This window comes from Andrographis paniculata, unplaced genomic scaffold (assembly GCF_009805555.1).
Source record: "Andrographis paniculata isolate CXL003 unplaced genomic scaffold, ASM980555v1 Contig25END, whole genome shotgun sequence".
In the NCBI taxonomy this organism is placed as follows: domain Eukaryota; kingdom Viridiplantae; phylum Streptophyta; class Magnoliopsida; order Lamiales; family Acanthaceae; genus Andrographis; species Andrographis paniculata.
This window is the reverse complement of record NW_026137546.1, coordinates 688820-704454: the sequence shown is the minus strand read 5'-3', so window position 1 is coordinate 704454 and position 15635 is coordinate 688820. Positions and strand designations below refer to the sequence as shown.

General features: G+C 22.3%; 1 long non-coding RNA gene across 2 annotated transcripts; it reads left to right on the top strand.

The window, feature by feature from the left end:
• The first annotated feature begins 7077 nt into the window (after positions 1-7077).
• On the top strand, positions 7078-7620 carry LOC127245876 (uncharacterized). 2 transcript variants are annotated; one of them, XR_007837507.1, is made up of 3 exons: positions 7078-7130; positions 7238-7322; positions 7481-7620. It is a non-coding gene; the product is annotated as an uncharacterized LOC127245876 (long non-coding RNA). The 2 variants fall into 2 exon arrangements; XR_007837506.1 differs by lacking the exon at positions 7078-7130 and having other exon boundaries at positions 7137-7322.
• Positions 7621-15635: the final 8015 nt, after the last annotated feature.

The following is a 15635-nucleotide window of genomic DNA, read 5'->3' as shown; positions in this document are numbered from 1 at the left end:
TGCATGCGAATATACGATATTGGGCTTGTCGATTTTGCTCGGAGTGGGTTGAGACGGGAGCTTTTTGGAGGGTATTTTGGTCATTTAATTATTATTTTCGTTGTTTGAATGGGATGATGATTACTTCGTATATAATGCTGGCTGGACATTCATTTAAGTTTTCATATGAATAATTTAAAAAAGGTTTAATAATTATCTTCCCCTTTGCCGCTTAAAAGTGATGCCGCGTGTTCTTTTTATTAATTAATTCATTTTAATGAAAGAGTTATATTTTAAATCAAATATATACAAAGAATATAAAATATAATAGCAATTTTTAAATTTTGTTAATTATATTTCTTACTACCAATGTACAAATTTGCACATTCAATATCAATACTATTTAGAATAAAAACAAAATATTGAATATAATATTTTTTGTAATTAAAATAAATATTATTTCGTGTCAGATTGATATATGACAAAAACCGACCATACCCTAACATATTGCAGCATTTCATTCTTTTTTCCCTTAAGAAGAAATATATATCACAACAATCCATTTAGATAATATTAGGTTGCGTTTTTCTTTTTTTTTTTGTCAAAAAAAATTATTTTATTTAATTTTTTACTATATAATCATTCTAATTTTTATATAAAATAATATTATCTTATCTTATAAAATATAATATTTAAATAAAAATAATAAATAAATGAAACAACTCCGAAGCGCACCCTTAATTTGTCATTGAATATTTAGGACCATAAGAAATAAATTGGCTCACATGCAACTTGGACCAATTTTCCTCATTTTTTTAGAAGTATATCAACATAGGGTTCCCTATGGGTGTATTCTTTTTAATATATATATATATATATATATATTTAAACTATTTCACAAAAACAAATACTTTTTTTGTCCACACACAAATAAATATTTATTTTTTACGAGGTGCTTAAGAAATAATAGTATTATTATGTTAATTATAGTGGGTAGTTAAAAATAGTGAAATGATATTTTTGCCTTTACTTTTTGGTATAAAAGTAATGGTGTAATGTAAAAAAAAATGATGTATTTAATGATATGTTTATTTTGTAATTGGACGTCCCAAAATATAAATATATATACTTTCTAATCGGACGAATGGAGTATATCCTAAGTTTCTGTTTATGTAATAATAATTTGGTATAATATTTTATAAAATATATATTATTGAAAACTTTGTATAAAAGATTTTATGAAAATTTACAAAAATTTGAACTAAACACAATGAACATTGTATGTCAATCAACATATAAAAATTATAAATCTTTTAAATAATTCAATAAATTAATTTTATGTCATTTGGCTCACTTTCCTGGAATTATGTTTAGTTTTATCAATTTAGTAAAAATGATTAGTGATATTATTTTTAAAAAAGATTAATAATTATTTAAAAAACATTTGAGTTAAACTTGGGAATTGAGTATTGAAATAAGTGTATTTGAGATCAAAATCATTATTATTTAGCCTATATAGTTCCCAATAAAAAAATATTCTATATATTTATTTTTAAAAAAATTATGAAAATACTTTTAAATCAAAATTCAAAATAAATATTCAATTTCAAATTAAATCCAAACAAACGATTTTGAAAGTTGAGTTTAGAACTTTGAATACTAAATTCAAGTTAGAATGTTAATATAATCTAAATATTTATTATCGTGATATTTTAATGTAAAATTAATTTTTTATATAATATAAACAATAAGTATTTATTTAATATTTTAGGAAAATAAGGAAATAAATTAATAGTTGAATTTGAATTTGAAACCTTCAAACAAAGCCTATACTATAAAAGTTTGGAATATTTTATAGATGGATTTGGGTATGGATTTTTGGTCACAATGATAAAAATTTTAAAAAAATAAAATAAAAAAATGGTATGTTTCCAATTAATACTTATTCCAATTCCAATAATTTCTATAAATATCTTCAATTTTATTTAAATTTGGGTCCAAATCTGGTGGTCCATTTTTTGGCATGTATTTTGGGGAATTTATGATACTTAGTGTTTACAGTCGATAACAATCCAATTGGACCATTTGCTAAGCTGGGTTGTAACATCAATTTTGTCATTATATATGCATACACAAATATATGTGGAAAAAACTATAATACCAAATTATTTTGTAATTAACAGTTTTTATTACTCTCTCTTTCATTCAAATCTATTTTCAATGTTTGTTTTTTTTTCATCCAAATTTATTCTCGTTTCGTTTTCTAGTAACAAAATATCAATTTTTCTACTTTTTACTATCTAAAAAGGTAAATGTTTATACTTTTATCTATTTTTTTTAAAATTTGTGTCCGATTAAATAAACACATAATTGAATAATGACAGAAGGAGTATTTTTATCATTTAGTTGGATCTTAATATAAAAATAAAATAATAATTTATTTGTCATCATTCTTATAATCTTATATATATATATATATGTAACATTAATATACTGATACAGAAAGTGACACTTTGAGAGTAACAATAAATTCGTATAAGATTCATTTAGGGTGTGTTTGTTTGGGGATTAGATTTTAGATTTAAATTTTTGAAGATTTTGAAGTATGAATTTTTAAGTTGTATTTGTTTGGGGGTTTGAATTTTGTAATGAGTATGTTGAAAAAAAAATTATTATTTTATTGAAAAAATGATAAATTGATGTGATAGTTTGAAATGAATGATATTTAATATTGTTAAAGAAATTATAAATAATAATGAAAAGTGATGTTTGATTTGATATTTATTAATTAAATTTAAATTTAATTTCTAGAAATTTTTGTTTTCTTTTATATTTTTGGATGATGTGAGTTCTCGCAAATTTGTATTATTTATTCAATTTTTTTTTCAAAATTATCAAAGTAAACATTTTTTTAAATTATGCTAAAAATTAATTTTACATTCAATGCATTGTATCAACTCTGATTTATATCGCATTATAATACTCCCTCCGTCTCAATACAATAGTCTTGTTTATCATTTTTGTCCGTCCCAAAACAATAGTCTCATTTCCATAAATAATCATATCACCATAAAATTATCCTATTTTTTTATTATTATTACACAATTGCCACTACTTTTTACCATACTCACAAGGACAAAAAAATCATTTATCTTTACTTTTTATCAACTACGTGCCAAACACAACAAGACTATATTTTTGGAACAGAGGAAGTACTATTTTTCAATTCATTTTTTTTTTTAATATTTCAACCCCAAACACACACAACACTATTTTTTTTATTCTGCGATGGATGCGCTGACAATTTCTGAAAAGGCAAACTGCTATAGAAGGGAAGTGGACTGCAGAAAGAAAGTAAACTCTAGGTAGAGATTAATAGGATTTTGAGAGGAATTGAGCGTCTATACAGTAAAATTAGACCAAAATTGCCTAAACAAACACACCCTTAGTGTTATATCTTAATTAAATATATATAATATAGATGCTGTTTTATAAACAATATATTTTTATGTAAGATAAATAAATAAAAAATATATATATTTATTTGTTTATAATTAATTAAAAATTAGTTTTATAAAAAATAAATATAAATATAAATATTTATTTATTAATGAAAGATAAAAATAAAATTGAATAAATTGATTAACAAGAGAAACAAGTCATTTGTTTTAAACCAGATTAAAAATATAAAATGTGATGTTTTAAATCTAAAAGTAAATTTTAATAAAATATAATAAATAAAAAATATATATTTAATTCTATATTTTTTTATGAAAAATAAAATAAAATAGTAAAACTATGATAATTAATAACACAGCTGGCTTATGAAAACACATCCAATCCAATGTGAGCTTCTATGCACCAATCATGTGTCTCTTCACACGCTATCAACTTCCTATTGTGTATTTGTTAATGAATATTTATTTAAATTTAAATATTATAAATATATAAAAATATATTCCATCCATTATTTAAGTTTATACTCACTTTTTTTTTAGGGTTGTTATAAAAAAATACTCCTGTTTCTTTTTTAAGTAGAAATTATTACACTTTTGTACTTTTTTTACTATAAAAGGAAAAAGTAACAATCCGGCCAAATGATGCATAACGGTGGGAGTACAATACTGTTTGAAACGTTGTATTCAATGTTATTCAAGATGAAATTTTCAAAACAACTTCAAACATTAGCATATGCTCCGCTGGTCTCAAAACACAAAAATAATTATCTCAGTTTTATTTTTGATAACTAATTTTTACAAAATCATCTCCACCTTGTTACATAAAGTATTGGTATTTTGGTACTTAAAAATATTTTTACATCTACTGTCAGTCAATATAATACTATTATTTTTTAAATTTTTGTGTTCATCTCAAATGTCCCTTTTGTTTTGAAACGAATAAAATATTTATTTTATATTTTGATATTAATAGGCACATATCTTTTAAATAATAAATATTTTAAAATTAAAGTAAATTAATATGTATTTTCAGTATAATATAATGATTAAAAATACAATTAATAATGCTGAATTGATGATTGAAATCACATCTGAAATTATTCAAAGAGAGACGCAAATTATTGGGCCAAGTCTGGGCGACTTTTATTCATTTATTTATATCTAAGACCCTATATTTTACTTGAAATATCGTATTAAAATATTTATTTAATATAAAATTTTACTATATTTGATTTTAAATAAACGATAGACAGACGAGTTTGATAATTAGTTGACAGTTGTTAGCTGATTCAATTAGTTGTTTGTATTAAAATATTTGGTAAAATAATTATTTGATATTAACTGTTTATACGTAAAAATAATTTTTTAATATATTCAATTGTGTTCTTTTGAGTTTAGACTGTTTGAAATTTTTTGTTATTAGTTATTGAAAATTGTAAAAGTATTATAAAATAATATTTATTTTTATTATAGTTAAATTTTAAAAATAATATTTTTTTATTGAAAAATATAAATAATTTTTTCAATTGAAAATGATGTAAAATATAAAATAATAATTTTTCGTCTATATATTTATTAGCAGAGGTGGATGTCCCCCCTCCCCCACCCCACCCCATTCCACCCCACCCCTTATAATTTTTTATTTTTTATTTTTATTTTATAATATATAATATAAAAAACAATAAATAAATTTAAAAATTGGTAAAAATTGATAGAGTATTTATGTGAAAATTTAATTTTGAATAATAAAAAGTTTATATCATAATAATTTTTTGATGCTATAAATATAGATATGAACAAAAAAGTAAGAAATAATAATTAAAAAAAAAAGAAAAATCTTCAAAAAATTCTCAACCAAATGCATAGGAGATGATATTTTTAAAAGCTAGTATTTTTTAATAAATTTTTTTTACTATTTATCAATTTCATTTAATACAAAATTCATATTGTAATATGTAGTTGTTATGTAAGTTGATATTTTGAAATATGATAACTCCATTGATAAAATTATTGGATAACAAATAGATTTTGATCGTTTCGAAATTTGAAAATTTAGCCCCCCTCTCTCATGACAGTCTGGTTCCGCCTCTGTTTATTAGTGATGTGTGGAACAATTCAAAATTTTAAAAATAATGTAAAGTATTTTAGTTTGATTTTTTAAATATATATATTTTTTATGTGTTTGTATTAATATATTGTATGTTGAAATTATTTGTGGACTATGTAATGTACTATCAATATATTTGTTATATTTATATTATATTAATATATATTTTGTATGATTGATTAATATCTTACTATCAGTAAGTGTATATTTTATACTCTCTCCGTCCAGTTAGAAAATATATATATTTCTATTTTGAAACGTTCAATTACAAAGTAACTATTTCATTAAATACCCCATTTTTTCCGCAAATACCCCTACTTTACATCACATTGTGAGGGCAAAAATATCATTTTACTAATTTTACCTGCCCACTATAATTAAAATATTATTATTCATTAATCTCCGCGCCAAAAGTAATTGTATACTTTTAACTTGGACGGAAGGAGTATATTGCAAGTATTTATAATGACTAATTGTAAATAAAAATCAACATATCATTACAAAGTGCTTCCTTCGTTCAAAAAATATTCTGAAATTGATTTTATTTTTATTTAAATAATATTTTATACAAAAAATAATATATATTTTTTTAAATAAAAACTATATAGACTAAATAGTACAAGTATTAATTTGAACTACAAATCAATGAATTTATTGCTTTTGATGAAAAATTTTGAATTCATTAAAATTAATAAAAAACAAGAGTAACATTAATAAGAATTATGAGTTTGTAAGTATATGTATAGAATGATCGAATATAGTACAAATTAAAGGAAAATTTTTTCTCCACTTCCTACAACATAACAACCCATCGATTTTGCAAATTATCTTTGATTGATACTTAATCGGCAATCATTGATATATTTCTATATTGTTATATATTATTATTATTATTATTATTATTATTTTTATTTTTATAGAAAATATCATGTTAAACCATTGTTATACAAATTTAAAACTGAAATTATTTAATAATTTGAAAATATAGTGAATTTGTAAATATGGTTAGATTTTTTTTAAAAAATATGGTAAGTTATAAAATAAAAATAAAAAACTGAAAATATTTAAGAATTTGAAAATATAGTAAATTTGTAAATATGGTAAATTTTAATATAAAAATAAAAAACTGAAAATATTTAAGAATTTGAAAATATAATAAATTTGTAATTATGGTAAGTTTTAATACAAAAATAAAAAACTTAAAATATTTAATAATTTGAAAATATAGTAAATTTGGTAAGTTTTTTTTAAATATGGTAAGTTTTAATATAAAAATAAAAAACTGAAAATATTTAATGATTTGAAAATATAATAAATTTGTAAATATGATAAATTTGTTTTAAATATGGTAAGCTTTATATAAAAATAAAAAATAAAAAATATTTAATAATTTGTAAAATAAAAATAATTAATTAATTAATTAAAATTCCCAACGGTCATTTGTTAAAACAATTAATTAATTAATTAAAATTCCTTTGTTTTGTCCAACGGTCATTTGTTATATATATATAAAGATATCGTTCGTACATACATACATACAATTGCAAGAACTACAATCATCTATCTCTATCTATATCTTTATCTCGGTTGGTATTTCTATCTTTATCTATATCTCTATCTTGGTTGGTGTCTTGGAGAAAGGTTTTGGCCATTTCCGAATCCTAATCCGAATCGCCTGCTTGCTTGCGTTCAGATTTTGAGGGTGTGAAGGATCGGAAGGTTGTTCTATATCCATGGCTTCAATGATCAGTCTCTTCTCTTCTCTAAAAAAAAACAAGGTTGGTTCGGTTTGATTCTCCCTTTTTTTTCCAGGATTTCTTTAATTTCTGATTGAATTCTTGATAATTGATTATGAATTTAAAATTGATCTTGATTGGTTTATTCCAATTGTGTGTCTTTCTCGTGCTAATTAATTTTAAATATTTTTATTTTGTAGGTAAAGCTTATGGGAGACGAGAGGATCCGCGAATATCCTTCGAACTCGAAGGATATCCCATAACAGGGAGTATCTCCTATTTTTTCTTTTAATTTACGCTTTCCATTTATTTTATTTTCTTGCATATCCCGGGACTTGCATGCATTAATTTTGTTCCTAAATTTTATACTAACTTGTTTTTAAGTGTTTTTATTTTGTAGGTAAAACTTATTAGAATTTATATTTTATTTCTTTAAATAAAAAAAAACAGGAAAATTGCATAATTTTTAGTGCTTAGGATTTTATTATTAATATTATTTGTTATTGAGAATTGTAAAAATATTATTAAAATATTTAATTGTATTATTTTGTAAGAAAAAAATTAATGTTTATGCATATTTACGAAAGAATGAAATTCAATTTGAGGATTGAGAGAATATTATTAAAAATTGTGATTAAGAATTTTTTAGAATAAATAAATCCATAACTGATATATAATATTTATTACTATCAATAACCAAATTTAATTTTAAATTTTATTTTTCATATTTACAAATAATTTTATATGAAATATTATTATATTATTAATGTTTTACTGATGATACAATATTTTTTTGGCTAATTTGTACAAAATCTGCATGTGATTTCACGAAATTGCGTCAAATTTCTCATACTATTTTTTTTGTAATTTTAGGGGTTTGCAAAATGAGATTCTAAAATACCGCTGAAGGGGTTAGAGGCAGAGTTTATGAAACCACAAAGAAGTTCGACAGAGATTTGATACAATTTTATGAATCTATAGGTTTTCGGCAATTTAGGGTATTTTTTTTTATATAAAGAATAACTTCAAAATATGAAATATTCAGCATAAAACATTATTTTTATTTTAATTTTAATATATCATTAAATAAAAAAAATAAAAATAACAATATATTATAAATATTATATAAATTAATCAAACTAATTAATTATCTAGAGTACAATATTTCACTTTGTATCAAAAGAAAGGAGATCAATTCTATGGGAAGGAGGGAGTAATAAATTTTTTTTTGAAATTTAGTCTCTAAATGATATTAAAAAATGCTTTTATAAATTCCGTCGTGTTATTGATTGTGGTAAAATTATGTATTTTATAATAATAGTATATATATCTATAATTAATGTTTTATATATATTATCAAGTTTTTATAAAAATAAAAATAATATTAATATAAACAAAGAATTATTAACGAATAATTAGATTGAAAAAAAAATATTATAATTATATTTTAGTTTTTATAATTTTTTATTATATAATCATAATTAATTTAAATTATGTTATTATTTAATACATTAATATTTCTATAATTTATTTTTTAATTTAAAATCTAATTTAGTTATTTACCAAATTTATTATTTTAATTATTTTTTATATTGTAGCAATCTATTTAATTATTTATATAATTGAATATATGATTATTACATAATAAATCAATACTAAATATATTTAAATAAAATTAAAATTAATTACAATACACAATACTAATAAAATATTTTTATTATAAATAAATATAATATTAATATTAAAAAATTTACGTAGAATAAAGCATCGTTTAAATATTATTTGTTAAAGCTTTTTAGATTTTTTTAAATAGTATTTAATTTAGTATTTTATGGAAAAAATTAATGTAATATTTTATAGAAAAAATCAATGAATTCATTTCTTTCGAGATAATTAATACTTAACCATTGACAATATAATAATGCTGGACTTGTAGTTAATTAGTTACACCTCAATAATCATATAATTAATTGTTAAAATTATTTATAGAATAAAATTTGACTAATTATATATATATATATATATATTATGTGCTGCTTTTAAAAGAAAACATTGAAATTTTCATTAAAAAAAATCAATTTAAATATAAAAATATAGCTAAAAAATCTTTAGTATATCTCTACACAGTTTAATGTATATATTTCTAAAATAATATTATTAAATTCATTTATAATAATAAAAAAAAATTTACTAAACTGATTGACTCTTCTACTTAAACAACATATTTGTGAGAAATAAAAAGTTCATTTTACATTGTAAATTGGTTTTATTTACAAATTACATTGTAAATTGATTTTATTTGATCCAAAATTAAATTTATAAATTAAATTTTTTTTATATTTTAATTTTTTAATTTCAATTAACTGAAATTAAACTTAACAAACTATGTTTTAAACATATAGTAATAAATTTAAAAATATTTATATTTATTATAGTGAAGGTAATCAAATATATTTTATATATTTTTACTAACAAATAAAAATTATATATATTTTAATTTACTATAAATTATTTTAAAACAACTAAAGAAACCCAGTTAGATCTAATTCCTCTCTCTCCCTCTCCCTCCCTCTCCCTCTCCCTCTGGATACACCCACTTTCTATCCATTCCTAAGTCTCTCCGGCCATGGCTGCGCCACCACTCCTCCTCCTCCTCTGCCTACTCGCAGCCATCTTCAATAATCAATTCAATCTCTCGCGCTGCCCTGTTCAAGTTCAAGAATCAAGATCGTGGAAGAGGAGAGGATGATGATGGTAAGATAATGCCATTGATTTCTTCCTTACTCTCTCATACTCTTTTTTATTCGATCAAGAATTTCAATTCTTGATAATGCCCTAAGCCCTAAATCCTCAGGTATTCATTTATACATATACACGGTCCAAAAATAAAATAATAATGATGGAATGAAAAAGAAAAAGAAATTATTAGAGGTTGTTGGTTAATTTCTAAAGAAATTATTATGTATTATTATTCTTCATGTTCATGTTGATATATTATTTATTGTTCATTATATTCTAGCACTGTTTGATTGACTGTGGAGAGGCTATTAGATGCAAAAGACATATTTCTTTCTCAAGGTTCGGTAATTCATTACTCGATCCACTTCAAGGAAAACAAAATAGTAGCAAAGATTTATGGACATTTTCTAACTTCCAATAATAACACAATTGTTGGTAACATTTTATTGTTTTATGACTTGTATGCATTAATTTTATTTCTAAATTTTATACTAACTTGTTTTTTAAATGTTTTTCTTTTGTGGGTAAAGCATATAGGAGACGAGAGGATCCGCGAATATCCTTCGAACTCGAAGAATATCCCATAATAGGGAGTATCTCCTACTTTTTTTTTTAATTTACACTTTCCATTTATTTTATTTTCTTGCATATCCCGAGACTTGCATGCATTAATTTTGTTCCTAAATTTTATACTAACTTGTTTTTTAAGTGTGTTTTTATTTTGTAGGTAAAGCTTATGGGAGACGAGAGGATCCGCGAATATCCTTCGAACTCGAAGGATATCCCATAATAGGGAGTATATCCCATAAAGCGTAAATTAAAAGAAAAAGTAGGAGATACTAACTTGTTCGCGGTTTCATAAACTCTGCCTCTAACCCCTTTAGCGGTCCTTATTTGATGTTACTGTGAATAAATTTTAGAATCTCAATTTGCAAACCCCTAAAATTAAAAAAAAAAATAGTACGAGGAATTTGACACAATTTCGTGAAATCACATGCAGATTTTGTACAATTTAGCCAAAAAAAAATATTGTATCATCAGTAAAACATTAATAATATAATAATATTTCATATAAAACTATTTGTAAATATGAAAAATAAAATTTAAAATTAAATTTAGTTAGTGATAATAATAAATATTATATATCAGTTATGGATTTATTTATTCTTAAAAATTCTTAATCACAGTTTTTAATAATATTCTGTCAATCCTCAAATTGAATTTCATTCTTTTCTAAATATGCATAAACATTATTTTTTCTTACAAAATAATACAATTAAATATTTTAATAATATTTTTACAATTCTCAATAACAAATAATATTAATAATAAAATCCTAAGCACTAAAAATTATGCAATTTTCCTGTTTTTTTTTTTTTGAAAAAAATAAAATATAAATTATAATACAAAATATTAAATCAAACACTCTTAACAAAAAATAGTTGATATGCTTTATGATTAATATTATTAAAAAAAATATATCCAATATATACACGTCAACATAATCTATATATTTTATAAGCTTATCAAATTTTGACAATTTAACAAAAATTTATTTTTTATATTGTCAACACACTTCTAATGGGTAATATAAAAAATAAGAATAATAATCTTAAATTAAAAATACAAACAAATATTTTTTGGAAAATAATTACACACTTTAATCTCATTTTAAACTTTTTAATTTATTTTTTTTAATTTTAATTAAACTAATTAGTTATCTTAATCTTAATTTATAATTATTTATATTATAGAATAATTATTTTCACTAATACATTCTTAATTACCTACTAATTACATTCCTCCTAAAATACCGTGTCTACAGTGTAGCAGACACGGTATGTGGGACGGAGGAAGTAATATTTTTATAATTTCAATAATAAATAACAAAAATTATTATAAATTTCAAACAAAAATGAACAAAATTAAATATTTTAAAAAATAACATATCAATGTTTTTAATAGTCATTTTATGTATAAACAACTAATGTCAAACAATTGTTTTACCAAACACTTTAATACTAACCGCTAATTGAATCAGCTAGTCAAACCAGCTAATAAAATCAGCTAACAGCTAATTGAATCAACTATCAGCTAATTGTCAAATGCACCCTAAATAATCGCCAGACTCAAACCTCTGCCGTTTTCGAGCGAGGCGTGCCTTGGCAGCTCTGAAACTTTGGGAGATTCGAGCTCGCTGCTCCACCGATAACTCAACGCCGGTATTTACAGCCACCGCATTTTCCTTGTAGCTCATTCCCGAGCATTGAGATCAAGATTTACAAAATGACAGAAATGCCTCAATTATATTTAATTATATTAAATATGTAATACAATTATTTTAATGGTGCACATATCATTGTTTATTTTTGAACGAATAAAAATAAAAAACAATATTTTTTTTTATAAAACGGAAGGGAGTATTATTTATATTTTAATGTCAATAGGAAAATAGATATCATACTAATTTATTACATTATATATATAATACTAATTTATCTTAATTCGTATGTAAAAGTTAAATAAAAAATTCACTCCCGAACGGAGGGAGTATATATTTATCTGTTGAAAAAATAGCATAAGTCGTGTCCTGTACTGTACTTTGCAAAATTTGCTGAAAAGATCTCTGGTTCTAAAATTTTTATTTTACCTACTAATGGTCAAATAATATTGCAAAAAATATTCATTTCGGCAGCCATGCTTAAACTACGAGTACTATAAAAAATTATAGATAACACTAGAAAAATTACAAAATACCCTTCAATGTATTAATTAAATTAGTTACGGCTTTTTAGAAATTCTATAATTTTGTAATAATACTTAGCGTTTAAAGTATCATATGTTACAATCATTTTAATTTTAAATAAATTATTTAATTATAGTAATTTTAATTTATAATCATTTTTATTAATAAATTTCAGAATTATTTATTATATTTTTTAAATTTTAGTAGTTACAATAAAATAGATATTTTATATAAAACTGATCGAAATAAAGTATGTTTGTTTTGCAAAATAATTTGAAAGAATATTTTTTATATAATAGATCACACGAAATCCGACACCGAATGTAAAATAAAGTATGTTTGTTTTGCAAAATAATTTGAAAGAATATGTTTTATATTAAATATAGAAAACTGTGTAAATAATATAAAAGTAATAAAAAATGTGTAATATATTTTTTTTTTATGAAAAAAAAAGTGTATATTGTTTTTGAAAAAAAGAACACACCATAACATTTAAAACATAATTAATTAAAATTTAAATAGTTATTAAAATTTTTTATTTTTTTTCAAAGCAAATCACGGAACGGAAAATAGTGTTATGAGCCGTCGATTTGAGGAAGTGCAAGGCAAGCTATAGATACTATCAGATCTGAAGAGGAAAGAAAAAAATATCGTTTTAGTGTTTAGAGTTGAATATGAGAAGAACGAAAATCAATCGAACGAGGAAAAGAGAGGGAGAGCTCATCTGGCGGCGGCAACCGAGAGCACCGGTTTCACCTTTAGTGTCGGATTCCGTGTGATTGAGAGAGCTGGACGACGGAAGTCCGCTTGTGTCTAAGTATCCCTCCCCGTGTGTTAGTTGGTTGATCCTAAAGCAGTTCTTGAAATCATTCGATTACCTCGCGCATTGAAGTTAAGTTTCTCGTTTAAATTTGTTGTTTCCGTGCGTTCGAAACTATATACAAATGTGAACTTTGTTACATATTATAAATACTACTAGATTTATATGTTATTTACAACAGTAATATTATATTAAATAAAAAATATTAGCACAATATTATTTATTAATATATATTGTTAATTAATTATTAATAATATTATTTTTAAATTTTTCTATCTATAATAATCACAACATAAAATTTGAAACGAACATAGTTTTATTTTGTAGATTTCAAACATAACCCCCTTTTATACAAAATGAACACATATAGTTTATTGTTATATATTTTATTTATATTATATTAATATATACTAAATATTATCAATTTAATCCAATACGATCAAAATCAAATAATTGCATTCTAGCCTAAGACATGACGGCGCTAACTTAGTTAGCTTATGATATAAATTTGAATAAGGTTTACAATAATACATACATATATATATATTCAATGAACTATAAAATTCGATAGCATTTTTTTTTCAACAAAATTAAAAATGACATTACAAATATACAATAATTAAAATAATATGGTTACGATTTTGTTCATTTTTCTTTTTAATGATTTCCTATAAATATTATAAATATAAAATAAAATATATATGGACATCAATAATATATATTTTATCTACTTAAAAAATTAACAATTTAACGTAAAATAATATTTTTTATATTTTGACACAATTTTCATACAAATATAAAAAATATATTCATCTAATAGGTATAGTATACTTAAATTATCTTTTTATTTAAAATAGTTAATTTGTATCTTTGTTGGAAATTCTAATCTAACACAGATAATTCATCAATAACGTAACGGCCTATGGACTTGACCCAAACCGTTTAATCCAAACCCTTTAACCGTAAACTCAAACTAAGTCCATCAAACTCTTATAAATCAAACAGTGAGACATCAATCGCTCGAGCTTGGATCAATTTACTTTTATTTATATTAATACTAAAATACAAGACAAAAGAAAAAAAATCTTTTCACACAAAAGATTAATAATTAATATTTATTAATCTAAGTGTAAAAAATAAATGTATACATTACAAAATTCACATTAATATTTAAGAAAAATATTTGAAATTAATTGTATATTCTTATTCACATTAATATTTAAAAGAAATATTTGAAATTGGTTTTATAAAAAAAATTATTTCTTACAAAATATCTAAAAATCATAATAAATATTATTATATCACTCTCACAATTTCACATTATGTTTTTATAATTCTTAATAGCTAATAACAAAACAATCAAAATCATAAAAATTAAAAGAATAAAATACAAATACTAGCCAGACTTGTCAGGCCCGAGCCCAAAATTTCATTCCAATAGCCCGGCCCATAGTCTCAATCGAATCCACAGAGCGAGGCCTATTTCTATGTCAATCTCAGCCCAATTTCATGTCGGGCCAGGTGTACACTTCCACCCAACGTACATGGATCTAAAAAACAGATCGGCCCGATCAATTCACGTGGCCCGGCCCGGCCGCGGCGTGACAAAATATTCCACTTCTGTTAATAATAAAATAATAATAATAAAAATGTAGGTAAAGTTGAGTTTGGTTTTTATTTGAATTTTGGGATGAGTTTGGATTTTGTTGTTTCTTTTGTGTTTAAGTTTGGTCGGAGTTTGAAGAATTTTGATGTGTATTGATTTGATAGATAATGAATAAAATAATATAAATACGTATAAAATTTGTATTGTATAATTTTATTATGAATTTATATTATACCTAATATATATATTTAAATTTTTATTTATTTGTATTATAAAAAAATTTATTTTCTATTTTATATATATATTTTTTTCATATAATTATAATAAATATTAAATAAAATTTTAATTTATTTTTATTTTTAGAAAAAAAAAAAAGAAAATAAAAAGAAGAAGGGTAAATTGGGGCCAAACCCCCTAGAGAAACATAGCTGAAATTGCCCCAAC